Source organism: Gopherus flavomarginatus, chromosome 9 (assembly GCF_025201925.1).
Source record: "Gopherus flavomarginatus isolate rGopFla2 chromosome 9, rGopFla2.mat.asm, whole genome shotgun sequence".
NCBI classification, from domain to species: Eukaryota; Metazoa; Chordata; order Testudines; family Testudinidae; genus Gopherus; species Gopherus flavomarginatus.
The window spans coordinates 12,332,122-12,357,967 of NC_066625.1; the positions used below are offsets into that span (position 1 = coordinate 12,332,122).

Sequence of the window (25,846 nt, forward strand, 5' to 3'; positions counted from 1 at the left end):
GTCTAGCTAAGCCACGCAGTCTGGTTTTGCATCTTCTTTGAGCCAACCTTACCCCTCGTTCTACTCACTGTTACCACTGAGATCCCAGTTCTCTCTTTACGTTCATGGACTATGACTTACGAAAGTACCAGAAGGTGGTTGGTTTGCTGTGATGTTTCTCCCATGGGCATAATTAAACCACACCCAATGAGCAGTGGTAGAAACTCTCCTGCCAACGTCGCGCTGTGCACACCACCACTTATGCCAGTGTAACTTAGGTTTTTTTTCAACTCCCTGAGCGACATAAGTATTGCTGACGTATGTGGTAGTGTAGACATGGCCTTAATGTTCCCTGCTATCTGAATCTATTCCTAGAGCGTCCTCCGAGATACAGCATTAACTGGTGCTAGGCCAAACCCCAGGCCAGAAGTTTAAAAACATGGACTTTGACCTCATTTATACCAGTGTAACTCCTTTGACTTCAGTCCAGTTATTCCTGATTTACACTGAGTGACAGCTGCTGCTTCAGGCCCTTTGTCTTTGAGAAGACTCCTCATCTTGTGAGTAATGACTAATGGTCATGGGCACGGCACTCAGCTGGTGGAACTGACAACCAGTGACTTGGGATCAAATGACTAAGGCCCACAGTTTAAAAAAAGAGTGCACAGAAATGTGCATGGACTTTTGAGAGGTATTTTGTTTTGTTTTTTTAATTGACCCCAAGTCTTCCTCCACTGAGCATCTAGAGTTAAATACTAATAGAAAAGGAGGAGGCTGGAAATTTTGCCTTTCAATCCTAGATGTTATTTGAAATCCCAGGAAAAATTGGGAGATCCTCGAGATGGAAGATGGCTGTGGAAATTAAATTGGCTTCACTCATTGTTCTCTCCACCCAGGCCCGCTGTGGATCTCTCTCTTTCTCTCTCACACACACAGGATTGCATGATCTCATACGGATTGTTCTGATCTCTTTGGCTCCTTTCTCACTCCTGCCCAGCAGCACAAAGAGCCATTTTTACCTATTTGGGGCTTGGTGGCTGCTAGGGACAGGCAGGAGAAGTGAAGATGGGATGTGCAGTTAGCAGAAGAAAATACAAAGGGTAAGAAAACAACTTCATTATTACAGTGCTGTTCTTTCAAGCACAAACCACTCAATATTGGGTCCCAATGGATCCCAAACACAGAAGATCAGTTGAAGAGAATTCAGAGTTGAAAGGAGAGCTGTGGTTGTTGTATTAAGAATAAGAACCTGAGCAACGCTCATCTGCCCCCCAGGATCACTAATATTTTACTCAGGATGTCTCCAAATAGCTGTAAAGGGGTGGCAGGCACCTGAGGTGAGCTACAAAACACTTCAAGCAGAACTCGCCCTCCTTTTCTGCTCTCCAAACCTGTCTTCCTTGGTAATGGTGCGAAGGGCTGCCCTGAAGACTTGTCAGAGAACTCACTGCTAACTAAACTCCAGGCTGCTATTTTCTTTGAACTGGAATGAAAAAAACCCCTTGAATTTGACCTTTGACTCTTTTTTTCAAAACAAGTGTCTTGAATTGAAGAGACAGATCAACATGAAGTGCAATTTCAGCAGAAAAGCTTTCGCTTGCTTCATTGTACTGCTTTGGTCCTGCGGGCAGCAGCTGGGTCTTGGAGTTCTGAATCCCAGCTGCTTAGCTCTAGACACCTAGTTCTAAGGGTCACACCATGACATCCTTACTCAAGCAACGTCAACAGGAATTTTACCAGTCTAAGGGCTGAGTAAACATGAGAGAGATTTCCCATTTGACTCTACAGTGCTAAACCCTCTAAGCTCGCTTTCCAAATACCCTTTCCTAAAAGGCTAGATCCTGATATTTTCCGTTCTCAATCCCATTCTTACAGTTAAAGGTCACTGTACCTTGGATTCTGGATTCATTGCTCTTAGCCCTGGTCTATACTTATGAGGGGGTCGACCTAACATATGCAACTTCAGCTACGCGAATAGCGTAGCTGAAGTTGGTGTATCTTAGGTCGACTTACCTGGCCGATGGATTGATCACTACCCGCCGATCCGGGTAGGCCGATCCGGGTAGTGAAGACCTGCCCTGCGATTATATTTGATCATGAACTAGATTGTTAATGAGATACAGGGCCTCATTGCCAGCCTGACCTTAACTAGACCTCAGATTTTACTCTCACAATTTTGCTGGTGCGCTATAGGTCATTTAGGGACCAATCTTCTGGAGCAATCTGCAATTACGCTCCTGCATCTTTGCACCTGCAAATAACTGCAGATGCATTTTATGGCACTTAGGTATCCAACTGAATGCATCTGGATTGCACCAGCAAATCAGCCACACTGACACCCCAAGTGTTATAAAATGTATCTACAGTTATTTGTGCCCACCACACTGCAGCAGTAGCAAAAGAATCACATGGCTATAACATAGCCATGGCATGGCACAGAATGGACTTCCACCTCAAATGGTCCTTTACAAGTCTTCCTTCATCAGGAGTCAGTGTGAGAGGATTTAGGCTTCTTAAATCCCACCAAACTGCACCCATCTTTATTTGCAGGAGCAGTGTCTCGAGACACGGGATTTATGGCTTATTATAACTATAACTCACTAACAACTCCCCACAGCTGCCTTCCCCCTCCCGCTTCCTTTCCCCCTATGACCGGAAGAGTGTTAACGGGCCACTTCATCTTGAATGGTCCCTTGAAATATGTGTTAACTACTTACTCTAGACAATCTGTTCTACTTGGTATTGAGCGGTGACACTGTATGTTCCCCAGACCCGAAGAAAAGCGCTGTGTAACCTCAAAAGCTTCTCTCTCTCACCAACAGAAGTGGGTCCAATAACAGATATCACCTCCTGCAGTTGGTCTCTCTAATATCCTGGGACCAACACGGCTACAACAACACTGCATTGTCATCTGATGGCTGTTTATTGGCTAATGTGAAATAATTAGTTGTCTCACTTCAGATCCAAGCAGTTAAGTAAACGCCTCAGAAAACATACCATCCCACATGGCCCCCTTGTTGGCATTCTCCTAGGACCAGGCATGGAGACCGAACAGAATCAAGACAGGAGGTTTTTCTAAATGACCTGCTCTAGCAAAGCTGAAAGTTACAGGCCAGATGTGGGAATCATTGGCTGGGTTCTGTGGCCTGGTACCAGTCAGGAAGGGCTGTTCCTGAGATCCACGGTTATATGTACAGTATTACCAAGCACATAATGGCTGCTGCATATGTCTATCCAATCTCTGCACCACCACCTGTCTGAAATCATTACTATGTGAAGATTGTTGGTAGACTGAAGTATGAGAGACGCTATAAAATGCCCAGCTCAAACCTATTTTAATAGTCAGAGGAGACTGGTTATCAGACAGACAAAGAACAGTGCTTTCCACTGAATTTCAGGGGTGGGGAAGATAACCAATGCCTTCTTTCTAGGGTACAGTAGACATACAAGCAACACACAAAGAGTCCATTATCTTTGTGTCTGTGCGCCTGCATCGCTTAAACAATTGATTAGCTGCCTAAGCACCGCAATGGCCACCATCGGCTTCAGATCAGACAGGTGTAAACCGTAGTGCTCAGCAGAAAGCTGGTGGGTGGCCAAGAGTGGGATTTTCTGCCTGCACTGAGAGCTGTGACAATTCTGCACACATGTCGGACTGCATAACTCACTCTTCATTTGGCTGACACACCAAAAAAAAAAAAAAAGACATTTGGAGGATGTTGCATCTAAATGATGTGAAATGGCCCAGGTGTATCCAAAGGGGTTGGCCGTATTGAATCTGACACCATGACACAGTGCTGTGGAAAGCAAAGAAGATTCACTGGGAAAGTGTCAGCCCGGTGCACCTCCATCACACTTCCCCTTTCCTGACAGGTTCCCCTCTCTCGTTACTGCCTCGGCTATTTTCTCCAGGACTGACTTTCCCCTGCCCTGAGATTGCTGCCAGCTTGGCTTCCAAAGATACACGGGTGATACAGGAACACCTTGACGGATACAATACAACAACCATTACTGACAATGGAGGATTAATGAGGCAGAAGCATCTGACCTGCTGCTATGGCTCCAACTCCTCTCTCTGAGCATGCCCCTCTCCTTTCTCTTTGCCATCCAGGAGGGCAGCAAACACTCTCAATAAAGGACAGATTCTAGACTTTACACCATTGTATTGACTAGTTATCTAGACTGCATGGGAGTTCCCCCAGGACCTATCCCTCAACATCTCATTTGGAAGGAGGCAACACATTGGTAGCATGGTGGAGCACCCTGCGGAGCTGGCATTCTGTACAGTCTGAAACCTCCATGGAGGCTGGCTAACATGTAAGATGGCACTGGAAGAACTTAGCTGCTTTTTCACCCTCCCCCAACTCTGTCTACCCCTTCAGTTCAGGGTCGGATACTGTGCCTCCAAGTGTTTCCCAACTGTCTCACTGCATGTACAGCAGGAGAGAGCCAGGCAGTGGCACCAAGAACTGCAGGGACTTGTTTAACATCCAGTGGTCAAGACTCAAAGCAGTCAATGTACAAAACGCCCCCTCCATTCGATCTCCCCCGTACATCCATGCAACAGTGTCCTTAGACCTTGGAGGGAGTGGGTTTGGGGGGCTTCCCTCATCATTTGCTGATCCACAGGCAGTGACCTGCCTCTAGCGGTATTGAATTAATGCATTTCATACACAGCGCATATGTTGTGCTGGGTGGGGAGGAATGCTATTGAATATTAATTTAATGGAGCAACATGTTGGACTTTGCCGTGAGCTAGATGATGGAGGACAAGTCTGCTCCATCCAATTCCAATTTCTCCCTCTCCAGGCCTGCTGGTCCCACCCATTCCAATTTGTTCTATTCAGCCATTAGCATGAGGTCATTTCCTGTCAGGGAGGGGACACAACCAAAGGCAAAAAGAATAATAATATCTCACCTTTATATAATCCCTGCCATCTCCGAGCAGTTTATTTTACTAACACATACACCGAGTTAATTATCATTACCACTGTATTACAAGTATTCTTAGACTCAGTAAAGGGAATACCATGTAATGCTATGGCAAGCCCATCACTTTCACCTTCTCTGTTATTTCTACAGAGTCGTAAGTGCCAGGCACTTTACAGATAAATAAAAGACACCATCCCTGGCTGACAGACATACATTTCAAAATAGGGGGTAGGTGGCATTTTACTTTCAGCCATTAAAGCTGAGCATTTCAAAGCTGCCTCTGGGATTTGCCATTAAAGTTAATCAGGACTGGGTATGTGACTCTCCATGGTGGCTCTGAAAAATCTCAACCTCAAAGTCAGCCTAAATGTTTTAACGGTCCTCACTGTGCATGTGTCGAGATCACTCCACTCACCACAGACATGCAGCCACCTCTAGGTGGAACACAGCAGCTGTTTACCAGTGAACAGCCACACCATACATAGAATACTGTGTCCTATTAAAATGGGAGGGGAATATCAATAAACAAGAAGCAATTTACTAATTACTCAAGTTGTGATGCGGCAAAAACTGAGGTTACTATTGCTACGGTTGCGTTAATGGCTACAAGTGATAAGGGGCTGCTAGATTTTTATATATCCTCCAACAGGCAGCATCTTCCTGCAGCACCATGCACCTCAACCCAGTGCTAGAGCCTCAGTTCAGTCCAGACTCAGAGGAAAGACTGCACTTCCATACACAACACTTCCAGTGGCATCTGATTTTCTCTTGGCATGCTCCCATCCAAGCACTGCCCAGGCCTCATTCTGCTGAGATGATGGGAGGGAGTTTTAAAACTTCTAGGTATCAAAATCCCCCTTTGAAAAATTACTCTAATGGCTGTAAGGTGGGAGGGAAGAAAGACGACTGGTGGAAATATAGAAGGGATGAGACAGGAAGACATGAAAAGAGAGGGAGGAATTGTAGAGGAAGTCTAACTTCTTTAATAAGGCTTATTTACTTCCCTCAAAGAGAGAACTGTGGAGTAAAAATAGCACCATTTAAAGGCAAACTAGCAATAATAATCATTGTCATTATAATCATAATCTCAAACTGCTAGCTAACGAGCTTAACGGAAAATGCTTTCCACACATCAAACTATTTTGTATTTACTTAGGGCAAATGTGCCTCTTTAATATTACTTGGTAGTTAGCGCCAATTTCTTCTTTAAAAAAAAAAAAAAAAAGGAGGCCCATTTGGGCCAAAATTTTCAAAAGTGACTAGTGATTTTGGCTACCCAATGTGAGGCACCCTAAAAGGGTCCAATTTTCAAAAAGTTAAGGTGTCTCATATTGGGCACCCCAAACCACTGCTTACAGCTGCATGTTATATGCCATGATTGGTTACATATATAGAATTCAATACCAACTAGAAACCACCATAGCCTTGCTCCCAGGCAACACATCCATTTTTAAACTGGCCCCACCAAGGACATATAATTTCTGGTCAAGTGAAGTTGCACTTGGTGCAGGACAAGTGACTTTATAGCATGTTTGCAGCGCACAGGACCTGGGCCTGGCCTGGGGCTAGTTCAGTCCCCAGCACGATTTAGAGCAGCCTTAACTGCTCAACCATGGAAGTCTTTAGAAGAGGCATCTCTTTTAAAAATCTGTGGCACTTTGCTCTCAGAAGAGGAAGAGGAGACTCAGGAGAGCATATGACAAGCCTGCAGTTGAAGAAGCCAAGATACGAGTGCTCTCTGCAAGCCCTTCGAACAGGGCGCCTCATTCCCTCCAGTCCAAGCAGGCAAGATAGAATGTAGGGTATCAGCAAGGTGGTAAAGCAGAGGCTGATCCTGCAGCCTATATTCATCCCAATCAATGAGTGTAGGCAACTCCCCTAGGAAAGCTAATAGGATCACGTCTAGGCCAGGGGCACGTTTAGTTCTTATATCTCTGGACAGTCTCAGAAGAGGTTTCAGCATCGTCAGTTCTGGCACTACACGATTGTCAGGTACTGCATCAGGCTGTAAATAAATAAATATATTCTTCTGCCTGGGGACATCTTTTAATCTTCCTGTTATATTTTATACACTGTCCCTGCATCTCAGCTGGGTTACACTATCTAATTTGAACATCTGACATATGGGGTTGTATTAAACCAAGGCCTTCGTTTTATATTAATCATCAAATATAAAAATACTGCTAGCTCAATCCTGCTTCTCAGGCACCAGGCCAGAGCTGCTCTTGCTGCTTCCACTTCCTGACGCCAACCTGAGAGCTGCACTGTAGGGGAGAGGCTCCCACTAGCAGAGGGCAGCTGTGTTTCCCAGCTCCACCTACCCTCTGGGTTTCTGCATCTTATGGGGGCTCCACAATAGCCCAGATGGTGGAGGCTGCAACAGACATTAGCCAAAGCAATCATGCCCCCACTCCTGGCTGGCCCCACTCACTTAGCAGGCCTTGCTGGCCCCTAATAGGCCCTCTGGTGGAAGGACAGTTGCAGATTTGTGCAACCATAACCTTTCTCCAGTAAACTTTCTGCCCCCAAGAGCCCTATGCCAGGGTCTATGCTGGCAGAAGCTGCCATAAGTGAATCTGGCTCTGTATCCACAGTCAAGATCAAGGGTAGTCAATTATTTTTTGTCAACGTCCAAATCTCTTGGTGAAAGTATAGTCAAGGTCCAGTCTCCAGAGAAAATAAATAAATAATAATAATGATGAAAACAAGTAAATAAAAAGATTTCAGGGTCTTTTCAAAAGCATCTGGCAGTCTGGATTTGGCAGTCCGTCTATTTACTACCCTGGTCTAGATGTTAGACTAAGGTAGATACTCAAGTGTGAGCGTGATGGGAGAGATGACAGATGAGATAGATTATTTCTCTATCGCCATATGTATCTTTCTGTCTATCTGACAGGCAGGCCAATGTACATGTTTTATAGTCACATTTCCAGAAAGCTCATTTTCAGCTGCTGCGTGCTGCCTTTCACACTGGTTTATTAATATAGGCCTGCATGGGGCTATTAAAATCCATTCAAATCCAATGCAGGCATTCCGATGTTAATGTCAATGGCTGGGAGGCACAGAGGATGGGAGTGGGAGAGAAAGGTGCTTTGATGGCTAATTTCCAAACAGGCTGGTTTAACAAATAACTCAGAAAAGCTCAGAGGAAGATTCAGGCTGTGGGGAAGAGGTGAGCTATGGATGGTGCCCTTCTGGGGCACAAATTCTCCGTCTCGTTGTGGGTCTCCGTGTGAGACCATGTGCTGCTCCTTCTCCAGGTGGGAGCAGCAGTTTAATCTGATCAGCCAAACCATTCTGTCTGAATCTTACTTGTCAGCATTGACTCTTTGCCTTTTGTTTCAGAGGCACTTTCGCAGCCAGGCTCAGGCTCTCTGCCGGTGAATCTGCTGGAGTGGTTGGCTCTGGTATGACAGTCACACCCTTCTTGTCCAGGTTTGATTCACAGGACCAGAATGTCAGGAGGGACTGGGTTACTGCACTGAGAAGCTTCCCATTGCAGACATTTAAGATTTCACACATCTCCTCCTCTTTTACTGGTGCAGGGAGGTAAACATCCTCTTAGGGGAAGGGACTGTGTTTACCTGTGTGTCTATGCAGGGGCTTCTAGGGGCCAGGTCATAATAATAAAGGCAGCTGTAGAATTTGCTCCCATGGGAGGTCAGCGAGTTCAATAGCGTGGCTGCATTTTGAAAAGATCTGGGTAATTTTAGGAGCTATATGTAGTTACTGTTAGGCAGGCTAATATAAAAACAATCAGCGCTTCAGGCTGTAAGCTGATTCCTTGTGAGTATCAGGAAGGAATTATCCCTCTCTTCCATATACACTATTGGCATATTTGGCTACATGCATCATGGGAGATTTCATGTTCCTATTTGGCATCAGGTACTGCCTGCCTGCGAGATGTGCGGGAACAAGAGTCTGATCCGGACAGCAAAGAAATTCTGACTGCAGAATATGAGGCGTGTGCATCAGAATCTGAAACCCTAACTCTCAGTGAGGGTGGCTGTGGAGCAGCAAGTCCAGTTTCTGCTGTTCTCTACCTATGATGCCCCAGTGGCAGATATTTGCCCTAATATTTTACATATGGATGTCAGATCACACACTCATTCAACTGATAGAGGAGAAAACTGAGTTCATCTCCCTTCCCCACCCCTGGCAATGCAGGATTGTCCCCTTCAGCACATCTTTGTCCAGGCTGGTTTTAAATGTCTCTAATGGTAGAGTTTCCACGTTTTGGTCAGAGATTAATCCCACACTCTAACAGATCTTTGCAGCTGGAAGATTTCCTGATGCATACAGTAGTGGCCTAATTTCATACTACAGAAGTGCATGGGACACAATTAGGCCTATATATACATAGGGCATACATGACTTAAATAATACTAATTTAGTATTTGTCACTTCATAGAATTTTAGGCCAGGCGGGACCCTTATGACTAGGGTCCTACCAAATTCTTGGTCCATTTCGGTCAATTTCATGGTCATGGGATTTAAAAAACTATAAATTTCATGATTTCAGCTATTTAAATCTGAAATTTCATGGGGTTGTAATTATAGGGCTCCTGACCCAAAAAGGAGTTGGGTGGGGGGTTGCAAGGTTATTATGGGGGGGGGTTGAGATACTGCTACCCTTACCTCTGCACTGCTGCTGGCGGCACCGCTGCCTTCAGAGCTGAGCAGCTGGAGAGCAGTGGCTACTGGCCAAGAGCCCAGCTTTGAAGACAGAGCTGTCACCAGCAGCTGCACAGAAGTAAGGATGGCAGGTATGGTATTTCCGCCCTTACTTCTGCGTAGCTGCTGGTGGGGTGCTGCCTTCAGAGCTGGGCGCCTGGCTAACAGCTGCTGCTCTCCGGCTGCTCGGTTCTGAAGTCAGCGCAGAAGTAAGGGTGGCATTACCATGACTCTCCTAAAATAACCTTGTGACCCCCCTGAAACTCCCTTTTGGGTCAGGACTCCCAATTTGGGAAATGCTGGTCTCCCCCGTGAAACCTGCGATGTTTTTGACCTAGCGACATCTGGACTGAGCCCATCATCTCATTTCCCACTACAGGCTACCAAGCTGCTGCCAGAGGACAACGATTTTTAGCCAGGCCTTTTTATTCCTCTGACTGCTCTCCAGGACACCTACATGGTTCAGAATCTCCAGCAGCCAATCACATGCCTCCTTCCTTCCAGCCCATTAGATAAAGAGGTTATATTCTGAGGGCTCAGCACTAACTGGTGCTATAACCTTCCCTCTACTAACGTCACTTAGCAGATGGAGTCATTGAGAGATCCTTCAGTTTAAATGAACGGCTTGCACTGGAAGGGCCACAGTCTGGGCTACTGGCAGGGTTTTCACAGCTGATGGCCTGGAAAGAGCGGGGGAAGAAGAGATTGGCAGTGAGATTTCGTGGCTGTGGCGCAGTCCCCTATGCCAGCAAAATTACCAGGCTGAAATCCTGGAGCTAGATAGGGCAAAGCTGTTCATAGCAAACAATTTAATTGATGAATGTAGCAAATTCCCCACAAGAAGGCTTCAACTTTTACTAATCTGTTCATTGCGTGAAATCATCTGGCAAACAGTTTAAGCAAACATCTCAGCCTAGGGGTTATTCCTCAGCCTTCTGTACGTGCTATCCAAAATTCACCTGCTTGTGCTGTGCAATAGTCACGTGCTATTCTTGCTGTTTTCTGATGGGATGACTCCCAAGACACTGACTGCTCTCAGGGTGGCTCTGCTAATACTTGTGTAAATACTTATCTGTGCAATTATTCATGGCACTTTCCCTTCCTGCTGCAAAGAGCCTGTGAATACAAAGTTGCTTGCACAAATGTTTGCGGGAAGTGGTAAGAGAGACTACACATTCTGCCAAAGCCAATGCGTGGCTTTCATTGGAAGGTATGTTCCCAGACATTAGGTTGACAACATTTGGCCAGCTCTGCTAGGCTGGGGCAGAAGGGAGGTGGAACAGACAGAGGGAGAGGAAGGCCGTTCATCATAATTATCCAGTCTGCAGTAAGCAAAATCCATCTCTTGTTGTGTCTAAAGAGACCCATCCCAACCTGTTCAGCTTAATAATTCTCAAATCGCTCGTTTTCTCCTATTTTGTGGCAGGAATAAAGCCCTTATCCTGCTCTTGCTGCAAGTTCCATTTTACATCCTTGATAACACAACATTAGACTTTATAACAGTCAATTGAGAAAGCCCTGCGGGAGTCTTTGATATAAATGTCTTCAAGATGCAAAGCTTATAAACTGAGATAACAAAACTGTCTTTTGTCCTTCCTATCCCAGGCCTGCTGTCTTAGCACTGATGTTTGTAATTCACTGCCTGGGTCTGGGTCTGTCTCCATCAATACACAGATTGCTGTCTGTCTGTCGTGCCTAGCCAGTAGCCATGTGTTTGTGACCGGGGGTAAATTTTCAAAAGCACCTAATGGGATTTAAGTGCTGAGGTCCCACTGACCTTTCACTTAAACAGAGCCTAAGCCCTGGTCTACACTGTGTGTATGTGGTGGGGGAGGAATTGATCTAAGTTACGCAACTTCAGCTACGTGAATAACATAGCTGAAGTCGACATACTTAGACCTACTCACAGGTGAGTTGACTGCTGCTGCTTCCCAGTCGACTCTGCCTGAGCATCTCATGGCGCTGCAGTACAGGAGTCAATGGGAGAACGCTCGGGAGTCGATTTATCACGTCTAAGCGATAAATTGATCCCCACTGGATCGATCACTGCCCGCCAATATGGCAGGTAGAGTAGACATACCCTAAGTGGCTAAGTCACTTTTGAAAATGGGACTTAGGTGCTTTTGAAAATTTTGCCCTTGGATTAGGAATTTTCCTATCTTTTCCTGCCTACCCTCCCTGACTGTTACCTCTTAGTTCCATCCGGCCTCTACCTCTGTCTGTGTGTTTCCAGGACTTCTGTTTGTCTGTCCCTAGGACTGCTGACTCTATAACCATCTCTCAGGGTTTGTCTACACCACAGTGGCACAGCTGTTGTGCTGCAGCTATGCTGTTTTAGTGCTAATCTAGACACTTGCTATGGCTACGGCTTTCTTTATCCCTGTAGTAAATCCACTCTCTCGAGAGGCGGTAGCTAGGTCGATGGAAGAATTCTTCCATCAACCTAGTGGTGTCTATACTGGGGCTTAGTCAGCTTAACAACGTCTCTGAGGGATGTGCATTGCCCTGAGCAATATACCTAAGGTGGCCTACGTTTTAGGTGTAAACCAGACCTGTCTCCAGGGCTGATGATGCAACACCTTTCACCAGTGCTCAACTTACTTAAAGGAATAAAAAAGTGGAGTTTGGTAAAATAAGGTAGTTGCCATAAACCTGACTCTACTGGAAATGGAGGCTCTAAGCAAACTGACTCCTGAAGTCGTTATTCTCTTCAGTCTCAACAACCCACTTGAGTAATGTTTAAGCTCACTTTTTAATTCCATCCTTGCTCAAATTCGCCAAAAAATCTTTTTATCCAGCTGTGCATTTTCCTATACAAATTTGTTTCCATTAAATTGTTCCCTTTTGTCCTCTTAAAAAGCATATTTTAAATAACAGTGCAAAAAAAAATTACACGCTGCCAAAAAAAAGAGTACTTCACTGTGTGCCTTTATACAACAGTTAGTTATCTCTCTCAATGGATGGATGAAAACCTTTAAAATGGTTGTGAGGTGGAGACAAGAAACACAAAAATTCCTAGAGCTCCTCGCAGCCAGACATTTCAGCAGCCAACACATGGCAAAGACTAATCTTAGAAAAGTAAATTATAGAGGTGATGTGAACCTAATGTTCTCTTTCTGCTTTGTGAAAAACCACAGGTTTGTGCAAGTTGGGGTGAAGGCACGTACTGCACTTCAGTTCTGGAAAAATTGTTTGTTCCGTAATCCCTAAATTCAATGAAAGAATGTAAATTCAATCTTTAAAAAAGCGCACCCAACCTTCTCCTCAAAAGCCACATTTTAGATAGAAGGGTCATAATTCACGAGTCAGGATGTATTCACCGTTACTGCACGGCAGAGCTGGTTGAATACTGTGTGTGTGTGAGAGAAAAAGCGAGACAGAGAGGAGGAAAATGAATGAACATTTCAAGAATTCACTTTGATCTGTCCTTTTTCTAGCCGATTCATACTCAGTGAATACACGTACTTGACAACGAACTAACGTATGTATTGTAGGCCATGTGCAGCTACCCATTAACCAACTGGAATGACCAGCTTGGAAGCTTACAGACTGGTCACCTTCATGTATAATGCATATGCTGCTGCTTCTTCACTTGTGAGTTCCTTTAAGTGCAAATAACAAAGGCAAAATTTGCCAAATGCGTTTCTCGACTGCTATTTCAACTAGCTGCATCTCATATTAAGGCAGGGGAGTCTGCAGGGTTTCCCTAAACTCATCAGAGACAATAATTTTGAGATCTCCCCACTCTTTTGTTAACTATGGGGATGACTGACTTCGTAAAAGTGGCCACTGTACCTGGCCTTCAATTGAGGATTGGCTCAGAGTTTGACTATAGAACACCGCCAAACTTGTGGGGTGTATGGATTGAGGTGTGGGCCATCTCTGATACTCTGTGGATGTGGTTCCCTTGGTGAGCAGAGATAGATGCAGTGATTATGAGGGTTGGTTAGAGGGTAGCACACAGCATGTTTTTGAAAGTGCTTTGTTTAATTCTCCTTGAGATTCCACACTGGCCTGGCCCAGTAGATGCTACCCAGTTTTCAGCCAATGTAGCCAAGTACATGGGTTACGGTGTTATTGTCACCATGACACTTTCCACTCCTAGCAGGCCCAAGCAGAGTACACAGCTAATCAGCTCACCGTTTCATTGCTTCCCTGTGGATGTGAGCATTGTCCATAGTTAGACTGCACACATAGAAGAGGCCTTCTGGGAACAATCCCAGGCTCTCAGGGTTTTCAGAAAGGAGTGGGAGAGAAACATATCTGGTTGCTGCCTGCATCTGTGCCAGGATACAAACTGGCCCAAGGTTTCTCCTTTGGAATCTAAAGCTGTCAAATAACCCTCAGGCTCTATTTCCATGTACCTTACCTCTACCAAGAATGGATTTGACCTTTCTGGTTTGTTACATCTGCATGATCCCCATACACTGCTTCTCCTTCTTCCCCAGCTGTCCCACATCTGCCTGTTCATTTCTCCTTTGGTGTGATTGAAAAAGTCTCCTCTTACCTTTGTGCCTGTGTCTCACTGCTGGTTCCTGACGTCAGAAAGCTGCGGCTCAGAGGATTTTTCCCCGCTGATGTCATGAATGTTGCCTAATCATCATGTGCATTTGCTGACAGGCACAGGGGACTCGACGTTAGGGATCCTTGAGGATGGGTCACCAAGCCCAATATTTGAACTGCAAGAAAAAAAAATATGACAGGGAGATACATCAGGGACATACAGGAGGGTGTCATAAACAGATAGCTAAGGGTTAATGTCTCGTTCACCTGAAGCACCTGACCAGAGGACCAATCAGAAAACCGGATTTTTTCAACTCTGGGTGGAGGGAAGTGTGTGTCTGAGTCTTTTGTCTTTGTTTTCTGCCTGCCTGCTTTCTCTGAGCTTTGGAGAAGTAGTTCTACTTTCTAGTCTTCTGTTTCTAAGTGTAAGGACAAAGAGATCAGATAGTAAGTTCTATGGTTTCTTTTCTTTGGTATTTGCATGAATATAAGTGCTGGAGTGCTTTGATTTGTATTCTTTTTAAATAAGGCTGTTTATTCAATATTCTTTTAAGCAATTGACCCTGTGTTGTATCAACTTAATACAGAGAGAACATTTGTACTTATTTTTCTTTCTTTTTATATAAAGCTTTCTTTTAAGACCTGTTGGAGTTTTTCTTTACTTCAGGGAAATTGAGTCTGTACTCACCAGGGAATTGGTGGGAGGAAGGAATCGGGGAGATCTGTGTGTTGGATTGCTAGCCTGATTTTTGCATTCCCTCTGGGGGGAATAGGAAAGTACTTTTTGTTTCCAGGATTGGGAACAGAGAGGGAGATTCACTCTGTTTGGGTTCACAGAGCTTGTGTCTGTGTATCTCTCCAGGAGCACCTGGAGGGGGGAAGGGAAAAAGGATTATTTCCCTTTGTTGTGAGACTCAAGGGATTTGGGTCTTGGGGTCCCCAGGGAAGGTTTTTCAGGGGGACCAGAGTGCCCCAAAACACTCTAATTTTTTGGGTGGTGGCAGCAGGTACCAGGTCCAAGCTGGTAACTAAGCTTGGAGGTTTTCATGCTAACCCCCATATCTTGGACGCTAAGGTCCAAATCTGGGACTAAGGTTATTACATGAGTGGCAGCTGGTGGGAGATAGACAGAATCCAGAAGCCAGTAGAAATATTATATTTTTCTTTTCTCTGCTAAGGGCTTTTTAGCAGAGAGAAGCAGTTGGTTTTAAAAGGGAACCAGAGAGAATTTTTTTTCTGCTCTCTCTCGCAGTTTGTGGCTTGCATGTTAAGGGTCTTTTGTCATGCAATAGCCCTCCCATTAGGAGGCAAGTACCAGCACTTATAGGCATGCAAATAAAGTGGTTTTTCTGGTTTCCCTTCATTGAACATTAGCTAGAGAGAGAAAAGGAAAATTAGCTAAAGGCACTGTTGCTAGGCAGACTTCAGGAGGCAACAGAGAACCTGCAGTTCAGAAGATAAACACCGGAGGGCACCCCAACACAAGAAAACAGGAACCATGACTTCTAAGGCAAAAATTGAGGCCGAAGAACAAATCAAAGAAGCTGAACACAGGCGACAACTGGAAATAAAACAAAAAGAGATGGAGATGAAAGAAAGAGAACAGGCAGCCAAAGAGGCAGCCTACCAAAGAGAACAGGCAGCCAAAGAGGCAGCCAAAGAGGCAGCCAAAGAGGCAGCACACAAAAGAAAACTAAAAGAAGAAGAGATGGCTACCGAAGGAAACAAGCAGAAGATGAGTTGGCCCACAGAAGGAAGCAAGAAGAAGAGGAGGCGGCCCACCGCCGAGACATGGAAAAACACCAAAAAGAAATGGAAAAACAACAAAAAGAAATGGAAAAAACAACAAAAAGAGAATGAAGAGAAGGAAAAACAGAAAAAACATGAACTGGAGATGGCAAAAGCTGGGCTGCCTGTGCCAGCCAACCCTAACAACCCGGCGCCAAATATTGCTCCACAGCACAGGAAATTTCCCACCTACAAGGCAGGTGATGACACCGAGGCCTTCTTGGAAAACTTTGAAAGAGCCTGTCTTGGGTACAGCATCCCCGAAGACCAGTACATGGTAGAATTAAGGCCACACCTCAGTGGACCTTTAGCAGAGGTGGCAGCTGAAATGCCTAAGCAGCAAATGAATGACTATAAACTTTTTCAAACCAAGGCCAAATACAGGATGGGGATAACCCCAGATCATGCCCGTCGGTGCTTCAGAACCCAAAAGTGGAAACCAGAGGTGTCATTTCCCAAACACGCCTACTACATTGCAAAAAACTATGAGGCCTGGCTAACAGGAAACAACATTCAAACCTTGGAAGAACTGAACCTCCTCATACAAATGGAGCAGTTCTTGGATGGTGTTCCTGAAGACATCACACGGTACATACAAGATGGAAACCCCAAGAATATCGCTGAGGCGGGGGAGATTGGAGCCAAATGGATGGAACTGGCAGAAAGCAAGAAAGCTACTGTCAAGGGGAACGATTACCCCAGGGGGCACACAGACCATAAACCCTACAACCGAGGACAGCCAAAGACCCCACATACCACCCAAGTAAAGCCACAGATACCCTACCCTTCAACCTCACCAGTCTCCAGTAACTCACCTCGGCCCAGTGACCCATCAGATGGAAGATGCTTTAAGTGTAATGAACTGGGACATATCAAGGCCAACTGTCCCAAGAACACCATGCGAGTGCAATTCATTACACCACCATCACCCCAAAGATCCCCAGGCCCGGATGCCTCTCAAATACCCTTGGAGCAAAGGGAAAATTTGAGAGTGGGCGGAAAAAAGGTTACTGCGTGGAGAGACACGGGGGCACAAGTGTCAGCTATCCACCAATCCTTCGTTGACCCCAAATTCATCAACCCAAAGGCCAAAGTTACAATTTACCCCTTCATGTCACAAGCTGTAGACTTGCCTACAGCTCAACTGCCTGTCCAGTACAAAGGCTGGTCAGGAATGTGGACTTTTGCAGTCTATGACAATTATCCTATCCCCATGCTACTGGGGGAAGACTTGGCCAACCAGGTGAGGCGGGCCAAGAGAGTGGGAATGGTTACATGTAGCCAAACCAGGCAAGCTTCCAGACCCATTCCTGTTCCTGAACCGTCCACAGAGGCCCCGTCTGTGTTACCAGAGACCCAGACAGAGGTAGTGGACCCGGATTCCATGCCAACCACTGAAACAGCCACAGCACCTCCAGTCCCAGGCCCGGAACTGGAACAGCAACCAGCACCAGCAAGTGCAACCCCATCTTCAAACTCAACGCCAGAGGGCGCCAGCGAGCCAAAACTGGCAGAAGCAACAGACAGCCATACCCAAAAGGCTCAGCCAGAGCCTGAAATACCCTCAGGTGCACCAGCGGAGAGCGGTTCACCAGCAACGGTAACAACCCCATCACCTACATCGCTTCCAGAGGGACCAAGCCCAAGTCCACAGTCTGAGGAAGAACTGGTGACCCCAGACTCAAGGGAACAGTTCCAGACTGAGCAGGAAGCGGATGACAGCCTTCATAAAGCTTGGGCGGCGGCACGGAGCACCCCACCGCCTCTCAGCTCTTCTAATCGATCCCGGTTTGTTATAGACTAAGGACTTTTATACAAGGAAATTCTTTCTGGTGGACACCGGGAAGAATGGCAGCCGCAAAAACAGTTGGTGGTTCCAACTAAGTACCGGGGGAAGCTCTTAAGCTTAGCCCATGATCATCCCAGTGGCCATGCTGGGGTGAACCGAACCAAGGACCGGTTGGGGAAGTCCTTCCACTGGGAGGGGATGGGCAAGGACGTTGCCAAGTATGTCCGGTCTTGTGAGGTATGCCAAAGAGTGGGTAAGCCTCAAGACCAGGTCAAGGCCCCTCTCCAGCCACTCCCCATAATTGAGGTCCCATTTCAGCGAGTAGCTGTGGATATTCTGGGCCCTTTCCCAAAAAAGACGCCCAGAGGAAAGCAGTACGTACTGACTTTAGTGGACTTTGCTACCCGATGGCCAGAAGCAGTCGCTCTAGGCAACACCAGGGCTAACACTGTGTGCCTGGCCTTAACAGACATCTTTGCCAGGGTAGGTTGGCCCTCCGACATCCTTACAGATTCAGGGTCTAATTTCCTGGCAGGGACCATGGAAAAACTGTGGGAAACTCATGGGGTGAATCACTTGGTTGCCACCCCATACCACCATCAAACCAATGGCCTGGTGGAAAGGTTCAATGGAACTTTGGGGGCCATGATACGAAAATTCATCAACCAATTCTCCAATAATTGGGACCTAGTGTTGCAGCAGTTGCTGTTTGCCTACAGGGCTGTACCACATCCCAGTTTAGGGTTTTCACCATTTGAACTTGTGTATGGTCACGAGGTTAAGGGGCCATTACAGTTGGTGAAGCAGCAATGGGAGGGGTTTACGCCTTCTCCAGGAACTAACATTCTGGACTTTGTAAGCAACCTACAAAGCACCCTCCGACACTCTTTAGCCCTTGCTAGAGAGAACCTAAAGGATGCTCAAGAAGAGCAAAAGGCCTGGTATGACAGACATGCCAGAGAACGTTCCTTCAAGGTAGGAGACCAGGTTATGGTCTTGAAGGCGCAACAGGCCCATAAAATGGAAGCATCATGGGAAGGGCCATTCACGGTCCAAGAGCGCCTGGGAGTTGTAAACTACCTCATAGCATTTCCCAATTCCTCACTAAAGCCTAAAGTGTACCATGTTAATTCTCTCAAGCCTTTCTATTCCAGAGACTTACAGGTTTGTCAGTTTACAGTCCAGGGAGAGGATGCTGAGTGGCCTGACGGTGTCTACTACGACGGGAAAAAAGACGGTGGCGTGGAAGAGGTGAACCTCTCAACCACCCTGGAACGTCTGCAGCGGCAGCAAATCAAGGAGCTGTGCACTAGCTTCGCCCCATTGTTCTCAGCCACCCCAGGACGGACTGAACGGGCATACCACTCCATTGATACAGGTAATGCTCACCCAATCAGAACCCCACCCTACCGAGTGTCTCCTCATGCCCAAGCTGCTATAGAACGGGAGATCCAGAACATGCTACAGATGGGTATAATCCGCCCATCTACCAGTGCATGGGCATCTCCAGTGGTTCTGGTACCCAAACCAGATGGGGAAATACGCTTTTGCGTGGACTACCGTAAGCTAAATGCGGTAACTCGTCCGGACAACTATCCAATGCCACGCACCGATGAGCTATTGGAAAAGTTGGGACGTGCCCAGTTCATCTCTACAATAGACTTAACCAAGGGGTACTGGCAAGTACCGCTAAATAAACCTGCCAAGGATAGGTCAGCATTCGTCACCCATGCGGGGGTGTATAAATTCAATGTCCTTCCTTTCGGCCTTCGAAATGCACCCGCCACCTTCCAAAGGCTGGTACATGGTCTACTAGCTGGACTGGGAGAATTTGCAGTTGCCTACCTCGATAATGTGGCCATTTTTTCAGACTCCTGGCCCGAACACCTACTACACCTGAAAAAGGTCTTTGAGCGCATCAGGCAGGCAGGACTAACTGTTAAGGCCAAAAAGTGTCAAATAGGCCAAAACAGAGTGACTTACCTGGGGCACCAGGTGGGTCGAGGAACCATTAACCCCCTACAGGCCAAGGTGGATGCTATCCAAAAGTGGCCTGTCCCACGGTCCAAGAAGCAGGTCCAATCCTTCTTAGGCTTGGCCGGATACTACAGGCGATTTGTACCACACTACAGCCAAATCGCTGCCCCATTGACCGACCTGACCAAAAAGACCCAGCCAAATGCCGTTAAGTGGACTAATGAGTGTCAAAAGGCCTTTACCCAGCTTAAGGCCATGCTCATGTCTGACCCCGTGCTCAGGGCCCCGGATTTTGACAAGCCATTCCTAGTAACCACAGATGCATCTGAGCGTGGTATAGGAGCGGTGCTCATGCAGGAAGCAACAGATCACAACTTCCATCCTGTCGTGTTTCTCAGCAAGAAACTGTCTGAGAGGGAAAGTCACTGGTCAGTCAGTAAAAAGGAATGCTATGCCATTGTGTACGCCCTGCAAAAGCTACGCCCATATGTTTGGGGACGGCGGTTCCAACTACAAACTGACCATGCTGCACTAAAGTGGCTTCATACTGCCAAGGGGAACAACAAAAAACTTCTTCGTTGGAGTTTAGCTCTCCAAGATTTTAATTTTGAAATTCAACACATCACAGGAGCTTCTAACAAAGTAGCTGATGCACTCTCCCGTGAGAGTTTCCCAGAATTCAGTAGTTAAAAAGTGTTCTTAAAATGTAGAAGTCTGTTAGTTATATACTTAGGAGTATATGTAAAGGCCTATGTGTTGTATTAATCTGTTTATTTTCAAGTTCTAGAAGGAAATCGCCGCCAGTGAGCTTCCCCACTGTCTGCAATTTGGGGGGCGTGTCATAAACAGATAGCTAAGGGTTAATGTCTCGTTCACCTGAAGCACCTGACCAGAGGACCAATCAGAAAACCGGATTTTTTCAACTCTGGGTGGAGGGAAGTGTGTGTCTGAGTCTTTTGTCTTTGTTTTCTGCCTGCCTGCTTTCTCTGAGCTTTGGAGAAGTAGTTCTACTTTCTAGTCTTCTGTTTCTAAGTGTAAGGACAAAGAGATCAGATAGTAAGTTCTATGGTTTCTTTTCTTTGGTATTTGCATGAATATAAGTGCTGGAGTGCTTTGATTTGTATTCTTTTTAAATAAGGCTGTTTATTCAATATTCTTTTAAGCAATTGACCCTGTGTTGTATCATCTTAATACAGAGAGAACATTTGTACTTATTTTTCTTTCTTTTTATATAAAGCTTTCTTTTAAGACCTGTTGGAGTTTTTCTTTACTTCAGGGAAATTGAGTCTGTACTCACCAGGGAATTGGTGGGAGGAAGGAATCGGGGAGATCTGTGTGTTGGATTGCTAGCCTGATTTTTGCATTCCCTCTGGGGGGAATAGGAAAGTACTTTTTGTTTCCAGGATTGGGAACAGAGAGGGAGATTCACTCTGTTTGGGTTCACAGAGCTTGTGTCTGTGTATCTCTCCAGGAGCACCTGGAGGGGGGAAGGGAAAAAGGATTATTTCCCTTTGTTGTGAGACTCAAGGGATTTGGGTCTTGGGGTCCCCAGGGAAGGTTTTTCAGGGGGACCAGAGTGCCCCAAAACACTCTAATTTTTTGGGTGGTGGCAGCAGGTACCAGGTCCAAGCTGGTAACTAAGCTTGGAGGTTTTCATGCTAACCCCCATATCTTGGACGCTAAGGTCCAAATCTGGGACTAAGGTTATTACAGAGGGCCAAGGAAAGCAATGGCTCAGTCATCGTAGAGAGATCAGAGCTATCAAACAGTGGATCAGACACAATGGCAACGACATCCCACATGGAACAACATAGGACAAAGGGGACATCAATTAGCAAAAAGATCAGCTGTTGGACCTGGTAAATTAACAGGAAAGCACACCAGCCCTTAGAGGAGGAAGAAATCGAAAGAGACCTTTGGAGCTAAAAGGAGACCTGGGACAGACCTAAAAACAGGAAATATTTCAGAAAGAAAAACACATTATGTGCAGGATTTAGGAAAACAGGGCAGTGAATTAAACATCAGAGCAACAGATAGACCTGGGGCAGATCAACAGAGAGATCAGCAGACATAGAACAAATATCAGAGAGATGGACAACCTGAGACAGGCAGCGAGACACAGACAGATCTGGGACAAGTACTAGGCTATATCCAGTGGTGTCAGAAGCATGCTAGTTACAAGCATGTTTAAATACAGTTGTTGCTCACAGAGTTCTGGCACAGTTCCTCTGACCTGTCTGGATGGTGATTTTTTCTGTAAATTCTGCCTGCCAAACCATGCCATTGACCAGATCGTCTGCAGTATGATTTTATTGTATACAGCCATAAAATCCACATCCATACTTGTCAGAGCAATTGGGCTAGAACTCCATTAGAAACAACTGTGTTTTAAACATGGTTTTAACTAGCACATTCCTGATCCCATTGTGGACAGGGCTCTAGAGAGATAACATACCTCCCCTCCTCCCGAAGGAGAAAAGACAAAAGAAAGGCATCTGTGAGATGGATGGCCCTGAGACAGAGATCAGCGACATGGGACAGAGGCTGGAAGACACAAGAGACTTGTGAAAGACCAAGAGCTAACATTACAGAGCAGGAGCAGGCCAGCGACATATACCAGGCAAACTGCAAGTCATCAGAACAATGGAGAACACAGTTGGATAATCAGTCAGAAAGACAAGATTGAGAGGTATCAGGAAGGCAACAGATACTTGGAGGTCAGTTATGAAGTCTAATATCGAAACTGGAAATAGGAGGACAATAACTCAAAAGCAGTGACTGCTATTTAACAGTGGAACCAGTATTGGCGAGGCGAGGCAGGTATTTGAATGCAGGATCAGTGTTTGAAGTGTAGCAAATGTCAGTGAGGAAAATCATAGACGAGATGAGAACAACTCTGGAATAATGAATCTAGTATCTGGGAGACAAATACACCTTATGTGGAAAAAAAGCTGAACGAGAGAAACTTTGAAGAGTGGCTTCATTTTGGAAACAGCCCTTAAAAATGACACGGAGGAATTCCACATGAATTACCTCACAGGGATTCCATACCATGTTTGCTTAGGAGAGAGGGACAAAGATTTGCAGGCCTTGCAAATTCCACCAGGATCTGAATGTCATGCTGGGTATTTTCCACCTCATGCTTCATCATCAGTAACCTTGACTCAAGAGAGACCTAATCTAGGTGTAATTAAGCGCAATAGAACTGCTTACCTCTATATACCTCAACATCTAGATTCTGCAAGTAGAACTTAGTAAATAATTCTGTTGGAGACGTGCAAGCCAGAATAGGATTTATTTCCAGCTCACTCTGCCACAGCGGGATGGGCGCAACAGAGACGATAGGAGTTCAAGGTAGTACAATTTATTACTGGTACTAACCTAAGCAGAATACACCCAGGGAGCAGATCTGCTGAGCACAAAGTCATTGGTATGGTCACTATATGGAACTTAACTGCACTTTACAAAGACTTTGCATAGTCTTTTTAACAATGGTTAGATCTTAGCAACTGGAGCTGAATGAACAATTCACAGTGAATATCTCTGTCAGTGTTCCCCTCTTTTTCAATCCATGGGATGTTCACACATAGACTTCAAAGTCCTCATATTTATTTGTTATTAGAACTAATTTGCAATTTCCCCCCTGTGCAAATATCACTGTAGCACAGAGGTGGGCAAACTACGGCCCACGGGCCACATCTGGCCCGTGGGACCATCCTGCCGGGCTCTTGAGCTCTCGCCCGGGGAGGCTAGCCCCGGCCCCTCCCCTGCTGCCTCCCCTCCCCAGTGCTCTGGGTGGCGGGGCTGAGAGCTCCTGTCGGGCAGCGCGGCAGCATGTCTGGCTCCGTCTGGGTGGTGCTGCTGCCAGACATGATGCTCTGAGTGGCATGATAAGGGGGCAGGGAGCTTGGATGAGGGGAAGGAGGTTCTGGGGGTAGTCAGGGGACAGGGGGCGGTTTGATGGGGTGGAGGTTCAGGGGGAGGCAGTCAGGGGACAGGGAATGGAGGAGGCTGGATAGCTGTGGGAGTCCCGGGGGCCTGTCAGGAGGTGGAAGTTTAGAGAGGGGTGTCATAAACCTAGTCCCAGATTTGGACCTTAGCGTCCAAAATATGGGGGTTAGCATGAAAACCTCCAAGCTTAGTTACCAGCTTGGACCTGGTAAAGCTGCCACCACCCAAAAAATTAGAGTGTTTTGGGGCACTCTGGTCCCCCCAAAAACCTTCCCTGGGGACCCCAAGACCCAAATCCCTTGAGTCTCACAACAAAGGGAAATAAACCTTTTCCCTTCCCCCCTCCAGGTATTCCTGGAGAGAGACACAGAAGCAAGCTCCGTGAATCTAAACAGAGGGACTCCACCCTCCCCGTTCCCAGTCCTGGAAACACAAGCACTTCCCTCTTCACCCAGAGGGAATGCAAAGTCAGGCTAGTAAATCTAACACACACAGATTTCCCCCTGACTTCTTCCTCCCACCAATTCCCTGGTGAGCACAGACTCAATTCCCTGGAGTCCCCCACTAAATAAAAACTCCAACAGGTCTTAAAAAGAAAGCTTTATATCAAAAGAAAGAAAAAGTACATAAAAATGGTCTCTCTGTATTAAGGTGACAAATACAGGGTCATTTGCTTAAAAGAATATTGAATAAACTGCCTTATTCAAAAAGAATACAATTCAAAGCACTCCAGCAACTATAGACATGTAAATACAAAAGAAAAAACAATAACCCCTATTGTTTTTATGATCTCTGTACTTACAACTTGGAAACAGAAGATTAGAAAGCAGGAAATAGAAATCCCCTCATAGCCGAGAGAGAGTCAGGCAGAAGACCCCAAGAACAAAGGACTCACACACAAAGTTCCCTCCACCCAGATTTGAAAAAGTCTGGTTTCCTGATCGGTCCTCTGGTCAGGTGCTTCAGGTTACTTTTTTTCCAGGTAAAAGACACATTAACCCTTAGCTATCTGTTTATGACAAGGGGTCAGGGCAGTCAGGGGACAGAGAGCAGGGGGGTTGGATTGGGGGTAGGGTCCCAGGGGATGGTTAGGCGTAGGGGGTTCCAAGAGGGGGCAGTTGGGGACAAGGAGCAGCGGGGGTTGGATGGCTGGTAGGTTATGAGGGGGGCAGTCAGGGGGCAGGAAGTGAGAGGGGTCAGATGGGGGCGGGGTCCAGGCTGTTTGGGGAGGCACAGCCGGGTTCCCTTCCTGGCCCTCCATACAGTTTTGCAACCCCGATGTGGCCCTTCGGCCAAAAAGTTTTCATACCCCTGCTCTAGCATTTCATTGGAAATATTCTTCATTTGAAATTCACGCCCTGTTGATTAGTTACATCACCCAGGGGGCACAGTTTCTGTTCCCCCGTTGGATGATTTATGAAATAGACCGGCACAGCACTGTGAATTTCAAATCCAGCAATCAAATGGCCATTTCGAAATTTGCTTTTGGCGAGCAGGTCAGCATCTGAGCGTCATGTTTTTTTTTCCGGCATAGCAGTGCTAGTAAAGCTTGGCAGCCGGACCACACATGGAAGGCAAATATGAGGAGGCCATGAATGTGACTGAAATTAAATTCATTTTCATATCTGAATGAACATCCACAGATCATTGCCCACCTCCTCCCCCACTCCATGATTTGCTTAACTCTGCCACTGACATGGCAAAAACGGGCAGTGAAACAAGGGGCTTGGCATCATAACAACGGCTTAAACTAAAATGACAGGCATTTTAACAGGACAAGCCATGCCTTCTTCCCAAGAGTCATGAGGAGAGGGGCTCTTGCTGGCGTGATGCTGGAGGTCTGGGTGGGCATGGCTCCTTCTCGCCTTAAACTCTTCATAGTTCTATGGGATCGTCTAGGTCCAAGTTCGCTCCACACAGGACCTCATAGACTCATAGGTCAGAAGGGACCAATATGATCATCTAGTCTGACCTCCTGCACAAGGCAGGCCACAGAACCCTACCCATCCACTTTTATAACAACCCCTTACCCAGGACTGAGTTATTGAAATCCTCAAAATTGGTTTGAAGACCTCAAGCTGCAGAGAATCCACCAGCAAGCGACTCATGCCCCACGCTGCAGGGGAAGGCGAAAAACCTCCAGGGCCCCTGCCAATCCGCCCTGGAGGAAAATTCCTTCCCGACCCCAAATATGGCGATCAGCTAAACCCTGAGCATGTGGGCAAGACTCACCAGCCAGCACCCAAGAAGGAA

General features: G+C 46.3%; 1 protein-coding gene across 4 annotated transcripts in view; it reads right to left on the reverse strand.

Moving 5' to 3' along the window:
- ELFN1 (extracellular leucine rich repeat and fibronectin type III domain containing 1) overlaps nt 1–25,846 on the reverse strand; it is a 185,152-nt gene that overhangs the window by 60,408 nt on the left and 98,898 nt on the right. For all 4 annotated transcript variants that reach the window (XM_050966309.1, XM_050966312.1, XM_050966310.1 and 1 more), the window contains exon 2: nt 14,093–14,264. The gene's annotated coding sequence lies outside the window, so the exon portion shown is untranslated. The remainder of the gene's footprint in view (nt 1–14,092; nt 14,265–25,846) is intronic.